The 19,859-nt window shown below is 50.3% G+C and overlaps 1 protein-coding gene across 1 annotated transcript in view; it reads right to left on the bottom strand.

The window, feature by feature from the left end:
* Positions 1-19,859, bottom strand: part of rab11fip4a (RAB11 family interacting protein 4 (class II) a) — a 72,289-nt gene that overhangs the window by 37,808 nt on the left and 14,622 nt on the right. The window lies entirely within an intron of this gene.

Below are 19,859 nucleotides of genomic sequence, written 5' to 3'. Positions count from 1 at the left end.
CCCCCCTTAATTTAAAGCCATGCCCCCTCGTGCTAGCTTTCTCCATCCGAGGAAAAAGGCTATCACTATCCACCCTATCTAAACCTCTAATCATCTTATATGTTTCAATAAGATCCCCTCTTAGCCGCCTTCTTTCCAACGAAAACAACCCTAAATCCCTCAGTCTCTCCTCATAGGACCTCCCCACCATACCAGGCAACATCCTGGTAAACCTCCTCTGCACCCTCTCCAAAGCCTCCACATCCTTCTTGTAATGCGGGGACCAGAACTGCACACAGTACTCCAAGTGCGGCCGCACTAGAGTAGTGTACAGTTCAGGAAAAGCTGATCCCTTGAGCCAATGGCACAAGGATTAGGGGACACAGGTAGAAGCTTTGAACAAGAAATGTGCAGGAATTGAAAAGAAAGATTTTTACTGACTGAGCGGCAAAGACCAGGAACTCACTCCCATCAGGCTGGGGGGAGGGGGGGGGGGGGGAGAGAGAGAGAGCTAAAACAATGAATGATTTCAACAAGGGACTGGACAGGAATCTGAGGGAAATGAACCTGGAGGTGGTATGGTGACACAGTGATTCACACTGCTGTCTCACAGTGCCAGGGACCCGGGGCAGCACGGTGACACAGTGATTCACACTGCTGTCTCACAGTGCCAGGGACCCGGGGCAGCACGGTGACACAGTGATTCACACTGCTGTCTCACAGTGCCAGGGACCCGGGGCAGCACGGTGACACAGTGATTCACACTGCTGTCTCACAGTGCCAGGGACCCGGGGCAGCACGGTGACACAGTGATTCACACTGCTGTCTCACAGTGCCAGGGACCCGGGGCAGCACGGTGACACAGTGATTCACACTGCTGTCTCACAGTGCCAGGGACCCGGGGCAGCACGGTGACACAGTGATTCACACTGCTGTCTCACAGTGCCAGGGACCCGGGGTAGCACGGTGACACAGTGATTCACACTGCTGTCTCACAGTGCCAGGGACCCGGGGCAGCACGGTGACACAGTGATTAGCACTGCTGTCTCACAGCGCCAGGGACCCGGGGCAGCACGGTGACACAGTGATTAACACTGCTGTCTCACAGTGCCAGGGACCCGGGGCAGCACGGTGACACAGTGATTAGCACTGCTGTCTCACAGCGCCAGGGACCCGGGGACAGCACGGTGACACAGTGATTCACACTGCTGTCTCACAGTGCCAGGGACCCGGGGCAGCACGGTGACACAGTGATTAGCACTGCTGTCTCACAGTGCCAGGGACCCGGGGCAGCACGGTGACACAGTGATTAGCACTGCTGTCTCACAGTGCCAGGGACCCGGGGCAGCACGGTGACACAGTGATTCACACTGCTGTCTCACAGTGCCAGGGACCCGGGGCAGCACGGTGACACAGTGATTAGCACTGCTGTCTCACAGTGCCAGGGACCCGGGGCAGCACGGTGACACAGTGATTCACACTGCTGTCTCACAGTGCCAGGGACCTGGGGCAGCACGGTGACACAGTGATTCACACTGCGGTCTCACAGCGCCAGGGACTCGGGGCAGCACGGTGACACAGTGATTCACACTGCTGTCTCACAGTGCCAGGGACCCGGGGCAGCACGGTGACACAGTGATTCACACTGCTGTCTCACAGTGCCAGGGACCCCGGGCAGCACGGTGACACAGTGATTAACACTGCTGTCTCACAGTGCCAGGGACCCGGGGTAGCACGGTGACACAGTGATTCACACTGCTGTCTCACAGTGCCAGGGACCCGGGGCAGCACGGTGACACAGTGATTCACACTGCTGTCTCACAGTGCCAGGGACCCGGGGCAGCACGGTGACACAGTGATTCACACTGCTGTCTCACAGTGCCAGGGACCCGGGGCAGCACGGTGACACAGTGATTAGCACTGCTGTCTCACAGCGCCAGGGACCCGGGGCAGCACGGTGACACAGTGATTAACACTGCTGTCTCACAGCGCCAGGGACCCGGGGCAGCACGGTGACACAGTGATTAGCACTGCTGTCTCACAGCGCCAGGGACCCGGGGCAGCACGGTGACACAGTGATTAATACTGCTGTCTCACAGTGCCAGGGACCCGGGGCAGCACGGTGACACAGTGATTAGCACTGCTGTCTCACAGTGCCAGGGACCCGGGGCAGCACGGTGACACAGTGATTAGCGCTGCTGTCTCACAGTGCCAGGGACCCGGGGCAGCACGGTGACACAGTGATTCACACTGCTGTCTCACAGTGCCAGGGACCCGGGGCAGCACGGTGACACAGTGATTCACACTGCTGTCTCACAGCGCCAGGGACCCAGGGCAGCACGGTGACACAGTGATTCACATTGCTGTCTCACAGCGCCAGGGACCCAGGGCAGCACGGTGACACAGTGATTCACACTGCTGTCTCACAGTGCCAGGGACCCAGGGCAGCACGGTGACACAGTGATTCACACTGCTGTCTCACAGTGCCAGGGACCCGGGGCAGCACGGTGACACAGTGATTCACACTGCTGTCTCACAGTGCCAGGGACCCGGGGCAGCACGGTGACACAGTGATTCACACTGCTGTCTCACAGCGCCAGGGACCCGGGGCAGCACGGTGTCACAGTGATTAGCACTGCTGTCTCACAGCGCCAGGGACCCGGGGCAGCACGGTGACACAGTGATTAGCACTGCTGTCTCACAGTGCCAGGGACCTGGGGCAGCACGGTGACACAGTGATTAGCACTGCTGTCTCACAGTGCCAGGGACCCGGGGCAGCACGGTGACACAGTGATTAGCACTGCTGTCTCACAGTGCCAGGGACCCGGGGCAGCACGGTGACACAGTGATTAGCACTGCTGTCTCACAGTGCCAGGGACCCGGGGCAGCACGGTGACACAGTGATTCACACTGCTGTCTCACAGTGCCAGGGACCCGGGGCAGCACGGTGACACAGTGATTCACACTGCTGTCTCACAGTGCCAGGGACCCGGGGCAGCACGGTGACACAGTGATTCACACTGCTGTCTCACAGTGCCAGGGACCCGGGGCAGCACGGTGACACAGTGATTCACACTGCTGTCTCACAGTGCCAGGGACCTGGGGCAGCACGGTGACACAGTGATTCACACTGCTGTCTCACAGTGCCAGGGACCCGGGGCAGCACGGTGACACAGTGATTAGCACTGCTGTCTCACAGTGCCAGGGACCCGGGGCAGCACGGTGACACAGTGATTCACACTGCTGTCTCACAGTGCCAGGGACCCGGGGCAGCACGGTGACACAGTGATTCACACTGCTGTCTCACAGTGCCAGGGACCCGGGGCAGCACGGTGACACAGTGATTAGCACTGCTGTCTCACAGTGCCAGGGACCCGGGGCAGCACGGTGACACAGTGATTCACACTGCGGTCTCACAGCGCCAGGGACTCGGGGCAGCACGGTGACACAGTGATTCACACTGCTGTCTCACAGCGCCAGGGACCCGGGGCAGCACGGTGACACAGTGATTAGCACTGCTGTCTCACAGTGCCAGGGACCCGGGGCAGCACGGTGACACAGTGATTCACACTGCTGTCTCACAGTATCAGGGACCAGGGTTCAATTCCGACCGCTGGTCACTGTCTGTGTGGAATTTGCACATTCTCCCCGTGTCTGTGTGGGTTTCCTCCGGGTGCTCTGGTTTCCTCCCACTGTCCAAAAATGTGCAGGTTAGGCTGATTATTCTAAATTGAGCCTGAGTGTCCCAAACTGTACAGGTTAGGGGGATTAGTGGGGTAAATAATGGGGTGACAGGAAGAGAGACTGGGTGAGATGCTGTTTCACAGAGTTGGTGCAGGCTTGATGGGCTGAATGGCCTCCTTCTGCAGTGTAGAGATTCTATCTTTAAAGGGCTACAGGGATCAAGTGGGAGCTGAGACTGATGGTATTGATTTATAGAGAGCTGGCATGGACTTGATGGGCCAATAGGCCTTGTTCTGTGCTGCAATGATAGATATCGGCTCTGCATCCCTCCCAGACTGATCCCTCCTTCCTGAGGTGTGGGGCCAAGAACAGAACACAAGTTACTGCAGCTGGGGTCTGGCCAATGCTTGAAATAACCAAAGCATCGCGTCTACCCCTTTCACCCCGGGCGCTGTGATAAAAAACATTTCAGCAAGCTCTCTGACCGGTTTGCTTCATTCTGATAGTTTTTAATAGAAACATAGAGGATAGGAGGCCATTTGGCCCTTCGAGCCTGCTCCCACATTCATCACTATCACGGCTGATTATCCAACTCAATAGCCTAATACTGCTTTCTCCTCATAACTTTTGATCCCATTCGCTGCACGCCCTATATCCAGCTGCCTCTTGAATGCTTTCAATGTTTTGGCATCAACTCCTTCCTGTGGGAATGAATTCCACAGGCTCACCACTCTCTGGGTGAAGAAATGTCTCCTCATCTCCATCCTAAATGGTCTACCCTGAATCCTCAGACTGTGACCCCTGGTTCTGGACTCCCCCACCATCAGGAACATCCTCCCTGCATCTACCCTGTCCAATCCTGTTAGAATTTTATATAACTCTATGAGATTCCCCCCCTCATTCATCTGAACTCCAGTGAAAACAATCCTAACCCAGTCAATCTCTCCTCATACATCAGTCCCACCATAGAACATAGAACATAGAACATTACAGCGCAGAACAGGCCCTTCGGCCCACGATGTTGCGCCGACCAGCTTTTAAAAAAAAACACTAACCCACTAATCTAAACCAATCCCATTTCATCCATAAACCTATCTACAGATCTCTTAAACGCCCCCAAACTAGGCGCATTTACAACTGCAGCTGGCAGGGCATTCCAGTCCCTCACCACCCTCTGGGTAAAGAACCTACCCCTGACATCAGTCCTATAACTACCCCCCCTTAATTTAAAGTCGTGCCCCCTCGTGCTAGCTTTCTCCATCCTAGGAAAAAGGCTATCACTATCTACCCTGTCTAAACCTCTAATCATCTTATATGTTTCAATAAGATCCCCTCTTAGCCGCCTTCTTTCCAGCGAAAACAACCCCAAATCTCTCAGTCTCTCCTCATAGGATCTCCCCACCATACCAGGCAACATCCTGGTAAACCTCCTCTGCACCCTCTCCAAAGCCTCTACATCCTTCCTGTAATGTGGGGACCAGAACTGCAGACAATACTCCAAGTGCGGCCGCACCAGAGTTGTGTACAGTTGCATCATGACGCTGCGACTCCTAAATTCAATCCCCCTACCAATAAATGCCAAGACACCGTATGCCTTCTTAACAACCTTATCTACTTGATTCCCAACTTTCAGGGATCTATGTACACATACACCTAGATCCCTCTGCTCCTCCACACTATTCAAAGTCCTCCCGTTAGCCCTATACTCAACACATCTGTTATTCCTACCGAAATGAATTACCTCACACTTCTCCACATTAAACTCCATCCCTGGAATCAGCCGGGTAAACCTTCACTCCACTCCCTCGAGAGCAAGAACATCCTTCCTCAGAAACGGAGACCAAAACTGTACACAATACTCTAGGTGTGGCCTCACCAAGGCCCCTGTATAATTGCAACAACACATCCCTGCTCCTGTACTCGAAACCTCTCACAATGAAGGCTAACATACCATTTACCTTCTTCACCGCCTGCTGTACCTGCACGCTTACCTTCAGTGACTGGTGCACAAGGACACCCAGATCCCTCTGCACACTCCCCCTCCCAATTTACAGCCATTCTGGTAGTAATCTGCTGCCTTGTTTCTGTTTCCAAAGTGAATAACCTCACACTTATCTAAATTATACTGCATCTGCCATCGATTAGCCCACTCACCCAACCTGTCCAGATCATTCTGAAGGATCTCTGTATCCTCGTCACAGTTCACCCTCCCACCCAACTTGGTATCATCTGTAAACTTTGAAATGTTACATTTTGTTCCCTCATCCAAATCATTAATATATATTGTGAATAGCTGGGGTCTCAGCACCGATCCCTGTGGCACCCCCACTAGTTACTGTTGGCCAATTTGAAAAGCACCCATTAATTCCTACTCTTTGTTTCCTCTCTGCCGACCAGTTTTCTCTCTATCTCAATACACTTCCCCCAATCCCAGGCGCTTTAATCTTGCACGATAATCTTTTGTGCGGGACTTTGTCAAACACTTTCTGAAAGTCCAAATATACCACATCAACTGGTTCCCCCTTGTCAACTCTACTCGTTACATCTGCAAAGAATTCCTACAGATTTGTCAAGCTTGATTTCCCCTTCATAAATCCATGCTGACTCTGTCTGATCCTGCCACTGCTTTCTAAATGCTCCGCTATAAAGTCCTTGATAATGGATTGGAGAATTTCCCCCATCGCCAATGTTAGGTTTACTGGTCTATAATTACCTGTTTTGTCTCTATCTCCCTTTTTGAATATTGGGATGACATTCGCTACCCTCCAATCTGCAGGGACTGTTCCAGAGTCTATAGAATCCTTGAAGATAACGACCAATGCATCCACTACAGGCCCTGGGGATTTATCCACCTTCAATCTCATCAATTCCCCCAACACCATTTCTCTACTAATATTGATCTCCCTCAATTCTTCCCTTTCACTAAATCTTGCATTGTCCAACATTTCTGGTATCTGATTGCTGTTCTCTTGTGGAGACAGAACCAAAGTGTGTATTCAGTTTCTCGGCCATTTCTTTCTCCCCTATTACACATTCCCCCATTTCTGTCTGTGGGGGACCTACATTTGTCTTCACTAACCTCTTTCTCTTCACCTATCGATAGAAACACTTTGTGTCAGTCTTTTTCTTCCCTGAAAACTTACTTTCATGCTGTATTTTTTTCTTGGCCAATCTGCAAGCTTCTTCCTTTTTACTCACTCATTTATTGGAACACCCAAGTCTGTTGAAAACCTCACGCCAAGAGGCAGAAATTTCTCATTGTTGTTCTGGGTTTATAATTATTGCAGCGAGAGGTTGTGTTTATATTTTTGGTTAGAGGTTTGGATTCTGAGAGGTGCCACGTGAAAAATGCTACAGTCCATCTGGCAGTCAGCCTGTCAGGGGGGAGGGGGGGTTTCACACCACTGTGGAGAGTCGGTGCAGGGGTCAGATGGTCAGTCTGGTCATGGGGAATCGGTGGGGGGTGGGGGGGGGGAGGGGGGGGGGTCAGACTGCTTTTGGAGAGTGTGAGGGAGATGCATAAATATTCGCAAACTCAGAAACCCAGGGTAAAGTGCGGCGCTCCCTCAGCACTGACCCTCCGACAGTGCGGCGCTCCCTCAGCACTGACCCTCCGACAGTGCGGCGCTCCCTCAGCACTGACCCTCCGACAGTGCGGCGCTCCCTCAGCACTGACCCTCCGACAGTGCGGCGCTCCCTCAGCACTGACCCTCCGACAGTGCGGCGCTCCCTCAGCACTGACCCTCCGACAGTGCGGTGCTCCCTCAGCACTGACCCTCTGACAGTGCGGCGCTCCCTCAGCACTGACCCTCCGACAGTGCGGCGCTCCCTCAGTACTGACCCTCTGACAGTGCGGCGCTCCCTCAGCACTGACCCTCCGACAGTGCGGCGCTCCCTCAGCACTGACCCTCTGACAGTGCGGCGCTCCCTCAGCACTGACCCTCTGACAGTGCGGCGCTCCCTCAGCACTGACCCTCTGACAGTGCGGCGCTCCCTCAGCACTGACCCTCTGACAGTGCGGCGCTCCCTCAGCACTGAGATCCTGTTCTGCAGTTTTCTTGTCATTGATTCTATGGTGGACATTAGATTTTGATGTGGGTGGAAGATTCTGCAGTGTTTCACAGTGATTGGAATCATATTCTGAACTGTTGTCCAGCCGAGGATTCGTAACAACTGCCCACTTAAAGAATCTGAGGTGAGTGATTCTCGTGAGAGAATTTCCGTATGGAATTCTGCTGAGTGGATAGTAAAGGCTGGTAAAGCAATGCCAGAGGCTTCTCCCCAAACCCACACGCTGCTTCTGAGCGACAGAGAAAGGCATTGTGCAAAGTACCTGGAAGTGAAGGTGACGGAGGAATGGGATTGAACACTTTTCCCTGGAAACCCAAAGGCTGAGAGGGAATGGGATTGAGGTCTTTGGGATGATGGAAGAGTTTGATTGGATGTAAAGAATGGGGAGGGGTCAGAAATACAGATAATCAGCAAGTGGTGACTCCAGAACTCTCTGTCAGTCTAACAGCCCTCCTTACTCCCTATCAACCCGACACAACCAGTAACGGCCAACACCAGCATCAAGTTCAATAACAACTAACGGTTAAGAAGTGAGTTAACTTGAAAAACGGAGGACAAAAAAATCTGAAAGTTAATGAGGGAGAGGCGTTAGGGAAGTAACCACCAGGTTAACTAGAAACACTAACCACCGATACAGGAATAGGTTAACTAGAATCACTAACCACTGATACAGGATCAGGTTAACTAGAAACACTAACCACCAATACAGGATCAGGTTAACTAGAAACACTAACCACTTATACAGGATCAGGTTAACTAGAAACACTAACCACTGATACAGGATCAGGTTAACTAGAATCACTAACCACCAAGAACAGGATCATGTTAACTAGAAACACTAACCACTTATACAGGATCAGGTTAACTAGAAATACTAACCACCGATACAGGATCAAGTTAACTAAAAGCACTAACCACCAAGAACAGGATCAGGTTAACTAGAAACACTAACCACTGATACAGGATCAGGTTAACTAGAAACACTAACCACCAATACAGGATCAGTTTAAATAGTAGCATTAACCACCAAGAACAGGATCAGGTTAACTAGACACACTAACCACCGATACAGGATCAAGTTAACTAAAAGCACTAACCACCATGAACAGGATCAGGTTAACTGGAGACATTAACCTGATCCTGTGCTCAGTGGTTAGTGTTTCTAGTTAACCTGATCCTGTTCTTGGTGATTAATCAGAAACACTAACTACCAATACAGGGTCAGTTGAACTAGAAGTACTAACCATCAAGAACAGGACCAAGTTAACTAGAAGCACTAACCTCCGATACAGGACCAGGTTAAGGACAAAGAAAATTACAGCACAGGAACAGGCCCTTCGGCCCTCCAAGCCTGCACTGGCTATGCTGCCCCGACTGAACTAAAACCCCCTACCCTTCCAGGGACCACGTCCCTCTATTCCTATCCCATTCATGTATTTGTCCAGACCGTATCCGCTTCCACTACCTCCCCGGCAACGAGTTCCAGGCACCCTCTGCTCTCTGTGTAAAAAATCTGCCTCGTACATCTCCTTTAAACCTTGCCCCTCACACCTTTAGCCTGTGCCCCCCTAGTAACTGACTCTTCCACCCTGGGAAAAACTTCTGGCTATCTGCTCTGTCCATGCCTCTCATAATTTTCTATCAGGTCACCCCTCCATCGCTCCAGTGAGAACAAACCAAGTTTCTCCAACCTCTCCTCATAGCTAATGCCCTCCATACCAGGCAACATCCTGGTAAATCTTTTCTGTACCCTCTCCAAAGCCTCCACATCTTTCTCGTAGTGTAGCGACCAGAATTGAACACTATATTCCAAGTGCGACCTAACTAAGGTTCTATAAAGCGGCAACGTCTTGCCAATTTTTAAACTCAATGCCCCAGCCAATGAAGGCAAGCATGCCGTATGCCATCTTGACTACCTTCTCCACCTGCATTGCCACTTTCAGTGACCTGTGTACCTGTACACCCAGCTCCCTCTGCCTATCAATACTCTTCAGGGTTCTGCCATTTACTGTATATTTCCTATCTGTATTAGGCCTTCCAAAATGCATTACCTCACATTTGTCCAGATTAAACGCCACCTGCCATCTTTCCGCCCAAGTCTCCAACTGATCTATATCCTGCTGTATCCTCTGATGGTCCTCATCGCCATCCGCAAATCCACCAACATCTGTGACGTCCACAAGCTTACTAATCAAACCAGTTACATCTTCCTCCAAATCATTAATATATGTTTATCTGTGTTTATCTGGAGTAAGGGGAAATATGAAGACATCAGGCAGATAATTGGACGAGTAAACTGGAAGGAGGTGTTCTTGGGGAAAAGTACAGAAGGAAGGTGGCGGATTTTCAAGGAATGTTTGACTGGAGCTCTGCACGATAACGTTCCGATGAGACAAGGAGGTTTTGGTAGGGCGCAGGAACCATGGTGCACGAAGGTTGTGGTGAACCTAGTCACGAAGAAAAGAAAGGCGTACAAAAGGTTCAGAGAGCTAGGAAATGTTAAGGATCTAGAGGAGTATAAGGCTTGTAGAAAGGAGCTTTAAAAGGAAATTAGGAGAGCCCGAAGGGGTCATGAGAAGGCCTTGGCGGGTAAGATTAAGGAGAATCCCAAGGCCTTCTACAAATATGTGCAGAGTAAAATGATGAGAAGAGAAGGGATAGGACCTATAAAAGGTGAAGGGGGAAAGGTCTGTGTGGAACCGGAAGAATTGGCAGAGGTGCTTAATGAGTACTTTGCCTCGGTATTCACGGTGGAAAGTGATCTGGGAGGTTGTACTACAGGTTTGTGGCAGACTGAAAAGATTGAGTATGTGGATGTTAAGAAAGAGGATGTGTTAGAACTTTTTAATTCTATCAAGATAGACAAGTTGCCGGGACCTGATGGGATGTAGTCCAGGTTACTGTGGGAGGTGAGGGAAGTGATTGCAGAGCCTCTGGCGATGATCTTTGCATCGTCGATGGAGACGGGAGAGGTTCCAGAGGATTGGAGGATTGTGGATACGGTTCCTATTTTCAAGGAAGGGAACAGGGATAGCCCGGGAAATTACCGACCGGTGAGTCTGACCTCAGTGGTTGGTAAGTTGATGGAGAGAATTCTGAGGGACAGGATTTATGAGCATTTAGAGAAGTTTAGAATGATCAGAAATAGTCAGCATGGTTTTGTCAAGGGCAGGTTGTGCCTCACGAGCCTAGTTGAGTTCTTTGAAAATGTGACTGAACACATTGATGAAGGAAGAGCGGTGGATGTGGTTTACATGGACTTCAGCAAGGCGTTTGATAAGGTCCCCCATGCAAGACTTCTTGAGAAGGTGAGAGGGCATGGGATCCAAGAGGCTTTGGCCTTGTGGATCCAGAACTGGCTTGCCTGCAGAAGGCAGAGAGTGGTTGTGGATGGGTCTTTTTTTGCATGGGTCTTTTTTTGAAGTCGGTCACCAGTGGAGTGCCCCAGGGATCTGTTCTGGGACCCTTGCTGTTTGTCATTTTCATAAATGACCTGGATGAGGAAGTGGAGGGATGGGTTGGTAAGTTCGCCGACAATACGAAGGTTGGTGGTGTTGTGGATGGTCTGGAGGGATGTCAGAAGTTGCAGCGTGACATAGATAGGATGCAAGACTGGGCGGAGAAGTGGCAGATGGACTTCAACGCGGATAAATGTGTAGTGGTCCATTTTGGCAGGTCCAATGAGATGAAGGAATACAATATCAAGGGTAGGACTCTTAGCAGTGTAGAGGATCAGAAGGATCTTGGGGTCCGGGTCCATCGGACTCTTAAATCGGCCTCACAGGTAGAGGATGTGGCCAAGAAGGCGTATGGTGTACTGGCCTTCATTAATTGAGGGATTGAGTTTAGGAGTCAGGAGGTAATGCTGCAACTTTATAAGACCCTGGTCAGGCCCCACTTGAAATACTGTGCGCAGTTCTGGTCGCCTCACTACAGGAAGGATGTGGAAGCTATTGAAAGGGTACAGAGGAGATTTACAAGGATGTTGCCTGGATTGGGAGGCATGCCTTATGAAGATAGGTTGAGGGAGCTGGGACTCTTCTCCCTGGAGAGACGAAGGTTGAGAGGCGACCTGATAGAGGTTTATAAAATGTTGAGAGGAATAGATAGGGTGGATTCTCGGAGGCTATTTTCCAGGGCTGAAATGGTTGCTATGAGAGGACACAGGTTTAAGGTGCTGGGAAGTAGGTACAGAGGAGATGTTAGGGGTAAGTTTATCCCCCAGAGGGTGGTGAGTGAGTGGAATCGGCTGTCGTCGGTTGTGGTAGAGGCGAACTCAATGGGGTCTTTTAAGAGACTTCTGGATGAGTACGTGGGATTTAATGGGATTGAGGGTTATAGATAGGCCTGGTAGGTATGGATAGGATCGGCGCAACTTGTGGGCCGAAGGGCCTGGTTGTGCTGTAGTGTTCTATGTTCTATATATTACAAACAGCAAAGCTCCCAGCACTGATCTCTGAGGAACGCCACTTGTCTTAGCCTCCATTCAAAAACGCATCCTTCCACTGCTACCCTCTGTCTTCTTTGACTGAGCCAGTTTTGTATCCACCTTGCCAGCTCACCTCTGATCCCACGTGACTTCACCTTCTGCACCAGTCTGCTCTGAGGGACCTTGTCAAAGCCTTACTGAAGTCTATGTAGACAACATCCACTGCCCTACCTTCATCAATCATTTTCGTCACTCCTTAAAAAACTGATCAAGTTCATGAGACACGGCCTCCCCTTCACAAAACCATGTTGCCTCTCACTAATACGTCCATTTATTTCCAAATGGGAATAAATCCTGTCTCGAAGAATCCTCTCCAATAATTTCCCTACCACTGACATCAGGCTCACCTTACATCACTGGTAGTTTGGTTAACTAGAGACACTAACCATCGAGAACAGCAGCGGGTTAACTGGAGACACTAACCATTGACCAGGATCAGATTAACTGGAAACACTAATCACCAAGAACAGCAGCAGGTTAACTAGAAATACTAACCACCGAGAACAGCAGCAAGTTAACTAGAAATACTAACCACCGAGAACTGCAGCAGGTTAACTAGAAATACTAACCACTGATACAGGATCAGGTTAACTTACCGATTTCAGGTTTAAGCAGCAGCTGTTCCAGGAGTGGACGGGGATATTTGTTGGAAGTTTTTATTGCGGGTTTCTGCTGGAGTGAAAACCATTCTGCTGCTTCAGGATCACGGATCCACGGTCCACAGGAACAGATCCCTGTCTCCCCGCAGTGATCCACGATTCACAGGAACAGATCCCTGTCTCCCCCCAGTGATCCACAATTCACAGGAACAGATCCCTGTCTCTCTGCGGTGATCCACGATTCACAGGAACAGATCCCTGTCTCTCTGCGGTGATCCACGATTCACAGGAACAGATCCCTGTCTCTCTGCGGTGATGATGTGGATACGCTGGTGTTGGATTGGGGTAAACACAGTAATTCTGAGGCCAGAACTCTCCATTCACCTGAAGAAGGGGGAAACCCCTCGAAAGCTAGCGAGTTTACTATCAAATAAATCGGTTGGACTAAAACCTGGTGTTGTCAGACTTTTACTGTGTTCTCCGCAGTGATCCACAATCTCTCTGCTGCGATCCTCTTTGTGCAGGAACTGAGCAGAGTTTCTGGTTTGTGGCTGTTGCAGTGAGACAGTCTGTGAGCTGGACACACTGAGTCCATTGTTCACGGTGAGACCAGAATGCTGGGAGATTTCCACAACACAAACTCCTTCATTTTGCAGCATGTCGCCTGCACCTCCCCCGTCTGTGTTCAGTATGCGAGACACCAGCTCCAGGCTCTCTCCCAGACACCATTCTACACTCTCATTGACACAGCAAGTCCCAACATGACACTGAGACTCACTAACACAGCCAGCAGGTTAAAACCACTGATTCAATACAAACAGCACATTACACTGCACTCATACTCTTTCCCAAATTCCAGGCTCATGTTTTGGGATAATTCTCCCTCCCCACCTCCCAGCATTTCACTTCATTCCTGAATAGAGGCCAGGCCAGAGCTGACAGTCTATCCATCCCGACCACTCCCAGCCATAATCACAGCTCCTCCAGAGACTGATCTAACAACAGCAGTAACAACCCAGCCAGCCCCTCCCCGGATAGCACAGTGGGTTAGCACTGCTGTCTCACAGCGCCAGGGACCCGGGTTTGATTCCCGGGGGGGCACGGTGACACAGTGGGTTAGCACTGCTCCCTCACAGCGCCAGGGACCCGGGTTCGATTCCCGGGGGGGCACGGTGACACAGTGGGTTAGCACTGCTGTCTCACAGCGCCAGGGACCCGGGTTCGATTCCCGGGGGGCACGGTGACACAGTGGGTTAGCACTGCTCCCTCACAGCGCCAGGGACCTGGGTTCGATTCCCGGGGGGGCACGGTGACACAGTGGGTTAGCACTGCTGCCCCACAGCGCCAGGGACCCGGGTTCGATTCCCGGCAGCACGGTGACACAGTGGGTTAGCACTGCTGCCTCACAGCGCCAGGGACCCGGGTTCAATTCCCGGGGGCACGGTGACACAGTGGGTTAACACTGCTGTCTCACAGCGCCAGGGACCCGGGTTCGATTCCCGGGGGACATGGTGACACAGCAGGTTAGCACTGCTGCCTCACAGCGCCAGGGACCGAGGTTCGATTCCCAGCTCGGGTCACTGTCTGTGCGGAGTTTGTGTGTTCTCCTCGTGTCTGTGTGGGTTTCCTCCGGGTGCTCCGGTTTCCTCCCACAGTCCAAAGATGTGTGGGTTAGGTGGATTGGCCATACTAAATTCCCCCTTAGTGTCAGGGCAACTAGCAGGGTAAATATATGAGGTTATGGTGATAGGGCCTGAGTGGGACTGTTGTCAGTGTGGACTTGATGGGCCAAATGGCCTCCTTCTGCATTACAGGATTCTATGATTAGAATCTTATTGAATGGCGGGGCAGGCTCGAGGGGCTAGATGGCCTACTCCTGCTCCTATTTCTTATGTTCTTATGTAATCTATGGCACGGAGACAGGCTCTTTGGCCCAAACTGGCCCATGCTGACCACAATGTCCATCTAAACTAACCCCATTGCCGGCATTTGGCCCAAATCCCTCTAACCCTTTCCTGTCCATGTATCTGTCCAAATGCCTTTTAAATGTTATCAGTGTCCCAGTCTCAACCACTCCACCCCCCCCCTCAGAGACTGCCCAGAGACGCACTGAGGAGGGGACAGGCTGAGGGGGAGGGGCTCGGAGGGGTTATGAACAAAGTCAAGTCCATCACACAACCCAGCCTCCCATCCATTGACTCCGTCTACACTTCCCGCTGCCTCGAGAAAAGCAGCCGGCATAATTCAGGAACCCCCCCGCCCCCCCTCCCTCCAGCCCACCCCCCCCAGCCACCCGCCCACCCACCCCCCCAACACATTCTCTGTTCCACCTTCTTCCGTCAGGAAAAAGATACAAAAGTCTGAGGTCCCGTACCGACCTTCTCAAGAACAGCTTCTTCCCTGCTGATGTCAGACTTTTGAATGGACCTACCTCGCATTAAGTTGACCTTTCTCTACATCCTCGCTGTGACTGAAATACTACATTCTGCACCCTGTCCTTTCCCTCTCTATGAACGGTATGTTTTGTCTGTATAGCATGCAAGAAACAATACTTTTCACTGTATGTTAATACATGTGACAATAACAAACCAGATCAAATGCTAATAATAGAACCTTCAGAAGGGGAATGTGTGCTAAATTTGGAAGTTATTGAGGAGATTCCAGGGAGCGGGAGAGATCCTCAAGGGAGGGAGGAGCTCATGTGGTGGTTTTTGCGGGAGTTATCTGGGGGAGAAACTGGAAGCAATGGCCCCGAGGAATAGCTCAGAACCCAGGTCCTCTCTGCAGATGGTTAACTATTAACCAGGTTAACGGGTTCCTCCCAAGCCCCACAGCGATGTTACCTCCACTTCATGTATTTGGAAAGGAACGCCAAAGAAGGGTCTAGAAGGTTCAACAAAACAAGGCATTTAAACCAGTTGCCATGTTTACTGATGCGCTCTAACCCCAACAAGATGAGAATACTAACATCTGTCACACCCTCATTTAACATTGGCTAGTTTTACCCCACGGAATGGACGGTTAGACAGCCCTGTAGGATGTGTGTCGGAAACCCTTACAGACACAGAGAAGCGGGAGAGAGGGCCAGCTCTCATCTGCAACATCAAACCGTTCCATCGATATCTACACAGGAGATATTTCACCTCACAGGCAGACCACAAGCTACTGGTGGGTTTGTTCCAGGAAGTTGATGCAATTTCACCAATAGCTTCAGCCCTGTTATGGCATTGGCCCTCATTCCTATTGGATTATGAGTAAACCATTGAACATTGACCGGGGACTCAAACAGCCAATAAAAATGCCTTGAATTTTATCCCCTGCCAGAGACACTGGCACCCCCCACACTCCCAGGAGAAATAAGAATGGCACAAACTTTCTACACAGCTTATCAGTGTTGGATTAACAGATTCAGTGCAGGACTAACAGATCCATTGGTGTAGAGGACCTCATTTGGAGGTCAGAACGAGAGAGGAAACACCAGCCTAATCGCATCAGCAATGATGCGTTTCGTTGTTCGGGGGATTAGCAGGGTAAATATGTGGGGTTACAGGACTAAGGCCTGGGCGGGATTGTGGTCAAGTGCAGACTCAATGAGCCGAACAGCCTCCATCTGCACTGTAGGGATTGTATGATTGTGAGGATTGGTATCGTCTTGCGGGGATTGGGAATGGTCATCCCCTGGGGCCAGGAAGGAGATCATTACTGGGAGAGTTAGAGAGAGCCCATCCTTAGAACACAGAACATTACAGCACAGTACAGGCCCTTCAGCCCTCGATATTGTGCCAACCAGTGAAAGCAATCTAAAGCCCATCTAACCTAAACTATTCCAATATCATCCATATGTTTATCCAATGACCATTTATGTTGGCGAGTCCACAACTGCTGCAGGCAGGGCATTCCACGCCCTTACTACCCTCTGAGTAAAGAACCTACCTCTGATATCTGTCCTATATCTGTTAACCCTCAATTTAAAGCTATGTCCCCTCGTGCTAGCCATCTCCGAGGAAAAAGGCTCTCACTATCCACCCTATTTAATCCTCTGATCATCTTATATGCCTCTATTAAGGCACCTCTTAACCTTCTCTCTAATGAAAACAGCCTCAAGTCCCTCAGCCTTTCCTCATAAGACCTTCCCACCATACCAGGCAACATCCTGGTAAACCTTCTCTGCACCCTTTCCAATGCTTCCACATCTTTCTTATAATGCGGTGACCAGAACTGTACGCAATACTGCAAGTGCGGCCGCACCAGAGTTTTGTACAGTTGTGACATGATCTCATGGCTCCGAAATTCAATCCCTCTCCCAATAAAAGCTAACACACCGTACGCCTTCTTAACAACCTTATCAACCTGACACAAACACCTGGGAAACGCTGGCACAAAACCGCCCAATCTGGCGCTGCCTCATCCACAAAGGCTGTCAAACTCACGAAGCAAGGTGTATTGCTGAAGCGCAACTTAAGTACGAGCTGCACAAGTCCAGAGCCACCAGCGCAACAACTACAGTGACTACACAAGTCTGTCCAATATGTGCCAGGACATTCCGTGCCTGAATTGGCCCTGATCAGTCATCTTCAGACACACCGCAACCAGCCTCAAAATGACTAATGGTGTCGAGGTCCTCATCGATGACGATGGACAAACAACGTCAACCTGGGTGCCAACTTTCAGGGATCTATGCACATGGGCACCGAGATCTCTCTGCTTATCCACACTACAGAGGGGGATGTAAAAGGGTCGGGGAGTTGCACTACTGGGTTAAGGAGAATATCACAGCTGCACTGTGGGAGGACACTTCAGAGGGTTCATACAGCGAGGCGATATGGGTGGAGCTCAGGAATAGGAAAGGTGTAGTCACAATGTTGGGGGTTTACTATAGGCCACCCAACTGCCAGCGGGAGATAGAGGAACAGAAATGTAGGCAGATTTTGGCAAAGTGTAAAAGTAACAGGGTTGTTGTGGTGGGAGATTTTAACTTCCCCTGTATTGACTGGGAGTCACTTAGTGCTCGGGGCGTGGATGGGACAGAGTTTGTAAGGAGCATCCAGGAGGGCTTCCTGAAACAGTATGTAGATAGAGTAACTAGGGAAGGGGGCTATACTGGACCTGGTATTGGGGAATGAGCCCGGCCAGGTGGTCGATGTTTCAGCAGGGGAGCAGTTTGGGAACAGTGACCATAATTCAGTAAGTTTTAAGGTACTGATGGATAAAGATAAGTGTAGTCCTCATGTTAAGGTGCTAAACTGGGGGAAGGCTAATTACAACAATATTAGGCAGGAACTGAAGAATGTAGATTGGGGGCAGATGTTTGAGGGCAAATCAACATCTGGCCTGTGGGGGGCTTTCAAATGTAAGTTGACAGGGATTCAGGACCAGCACATTCCTGTAAGGATGAAGGATAAGTATGGCAAGTTTTGGGAACCTTGGATAACAAGAGATATTGTGAGCCTAGTAACACGTGAGCTGAGTATGGAAAGGCTTTTCAAATAGCTGTTTATAGTTATAATCAATAATAAGCTCATAAGACAGAATGAGGCCACTCAGCCCATCGAGTCTGCTCCGCCATTCAATCATGGCTGATATTTTTCTCATCCCCATTCTCCTGCCTTTTTCCCATAACCCCTGATCCCGTTATTAATCAGGAACCGATCTATCTGTTCAAAAAGTTAACTGGTGGAGCCAATCATTCAAATTATTACAATAAGAACATAAGAAATAGGAGCAGGAATAGGCCACCTAGCCCTTCGAGCCTGCCCCGCCATTCAATAAGATCATGGCTGATCTGAAGTGGATCAGTTCCACTTTCCCGCTTTCTCCCCATAACCCTTAATTCCCTTGTCTATCAAAAACCTATCTACCTGTGACTTAAATATATTTAGTGAGGCAACCTCCTCCACTTCAACGGGCAGAGAATTCCAGAGATTCACCACCCTTTGAGTGAAGAAGTTCCTCCTCAACTCCGTTCTAAACTGCCCCCTGCTTATCTTGAGGCTGTGCCCTCCAGTCCTGCTGTCCTTTCTAAGCGGGAAGAATCTCTCTACCTCTACCCTATCCATCCCCTTCATTATCTTATACGTCTCTATAAGATCCCCCCTCATCCTTCTAAACTCCAACGAGTACAGACCCAGTCTATTCAGTCTCTCTTCATAGTCCAACCCCCTCATCTCCGGTATCAGCCTAGTGAACCTCCTCTGCACTCCCTCCAAGGCCAATATATCCTTGTGCAAGTGCGGTGACCAAAACTGCACACAGTACTCCAGCTGCGGCCTCACCAGTGTCCTGTACAGTTGCAGCAAGACCTCCCTGCTTTTATATTCTATCCCCCCTCGCTATAAAGGCCAACATCCCATTCACCTTCTTGATCACCTGCTGCACCTGCAGACTGGGTTTTTGCAATTCGTGCACAAGGACCCCGAGGTTCCTCTGCACCGTAGCATGCTGCAGCTTTTCACCCTTTAAATAATAATCCCTCCTACTATTATTTCTGCCAAAGTGGATAACCTCACACTTGCTAACATTGTATTCCATCTGCCAGGTCCTCACCCATAGGCTGAGCGAGTGGGCGAGGACCTGGCAGGTGGAGTCTAATGTTAGCAAGTGTGAGGTTATCCACTTTGGCAGAAATAATAGTAGGAGGGATTATTATTTAAAAGGCGAAATGAGGACAGATGTCCGATTTATCCTGAAACTGAATGTGTTAATGTACGGTTCATTGGGTCCATCACCTTGCTCTATCCAAGCTCCACCAATCACAGCCAGGAGTGTGGAAACAAGAGATGGTCAGAGCCTTTCCTGGTGTGGGCTGGAAAACCATGTAGATTCACAGAGGAGGCCATTCAGCCCATCGTGATCACGTTGGTCAACAAAGATCTAACTACATTAATCTAATTTTCCAGGGCTTAGCCCGTAGCCCTGGAGGCAACGGCAGCGCAAGTGAATATTTAAATACTACAAGAGTTTTTAACTCAACGATTCTTTCAGGCAGCATGTTCCAGACTTACTCTTCTCTGCCACTCCCCCACTTAGCTTCTACTTCT

The sequence above is a fragment of the Carcharhinus amblyrhynchos genome, unplaced genomic scaffold (assembly GCF_965287045.1).
Source record: "Carcharhinus amblyrhynchos unplaced genomic scaffold, sCarAmb.v2.hapA scaffold_392, whole genome shotgun sequence".
Classification (NCBI taxonomy): domain Eukaryota; kingdom Metazoa; phylum Chordata; class Chondrichthyes; order Carcharhiniformes; family Carcharhinidae; genus Carcharhinus; species Carcharhinus amblyrhynchos.
The sequence above is the reverse complement of the archived record's forward strand: the minus strand, read 5'-3'. Positions and strand labels throughout refer to the sequence as shown.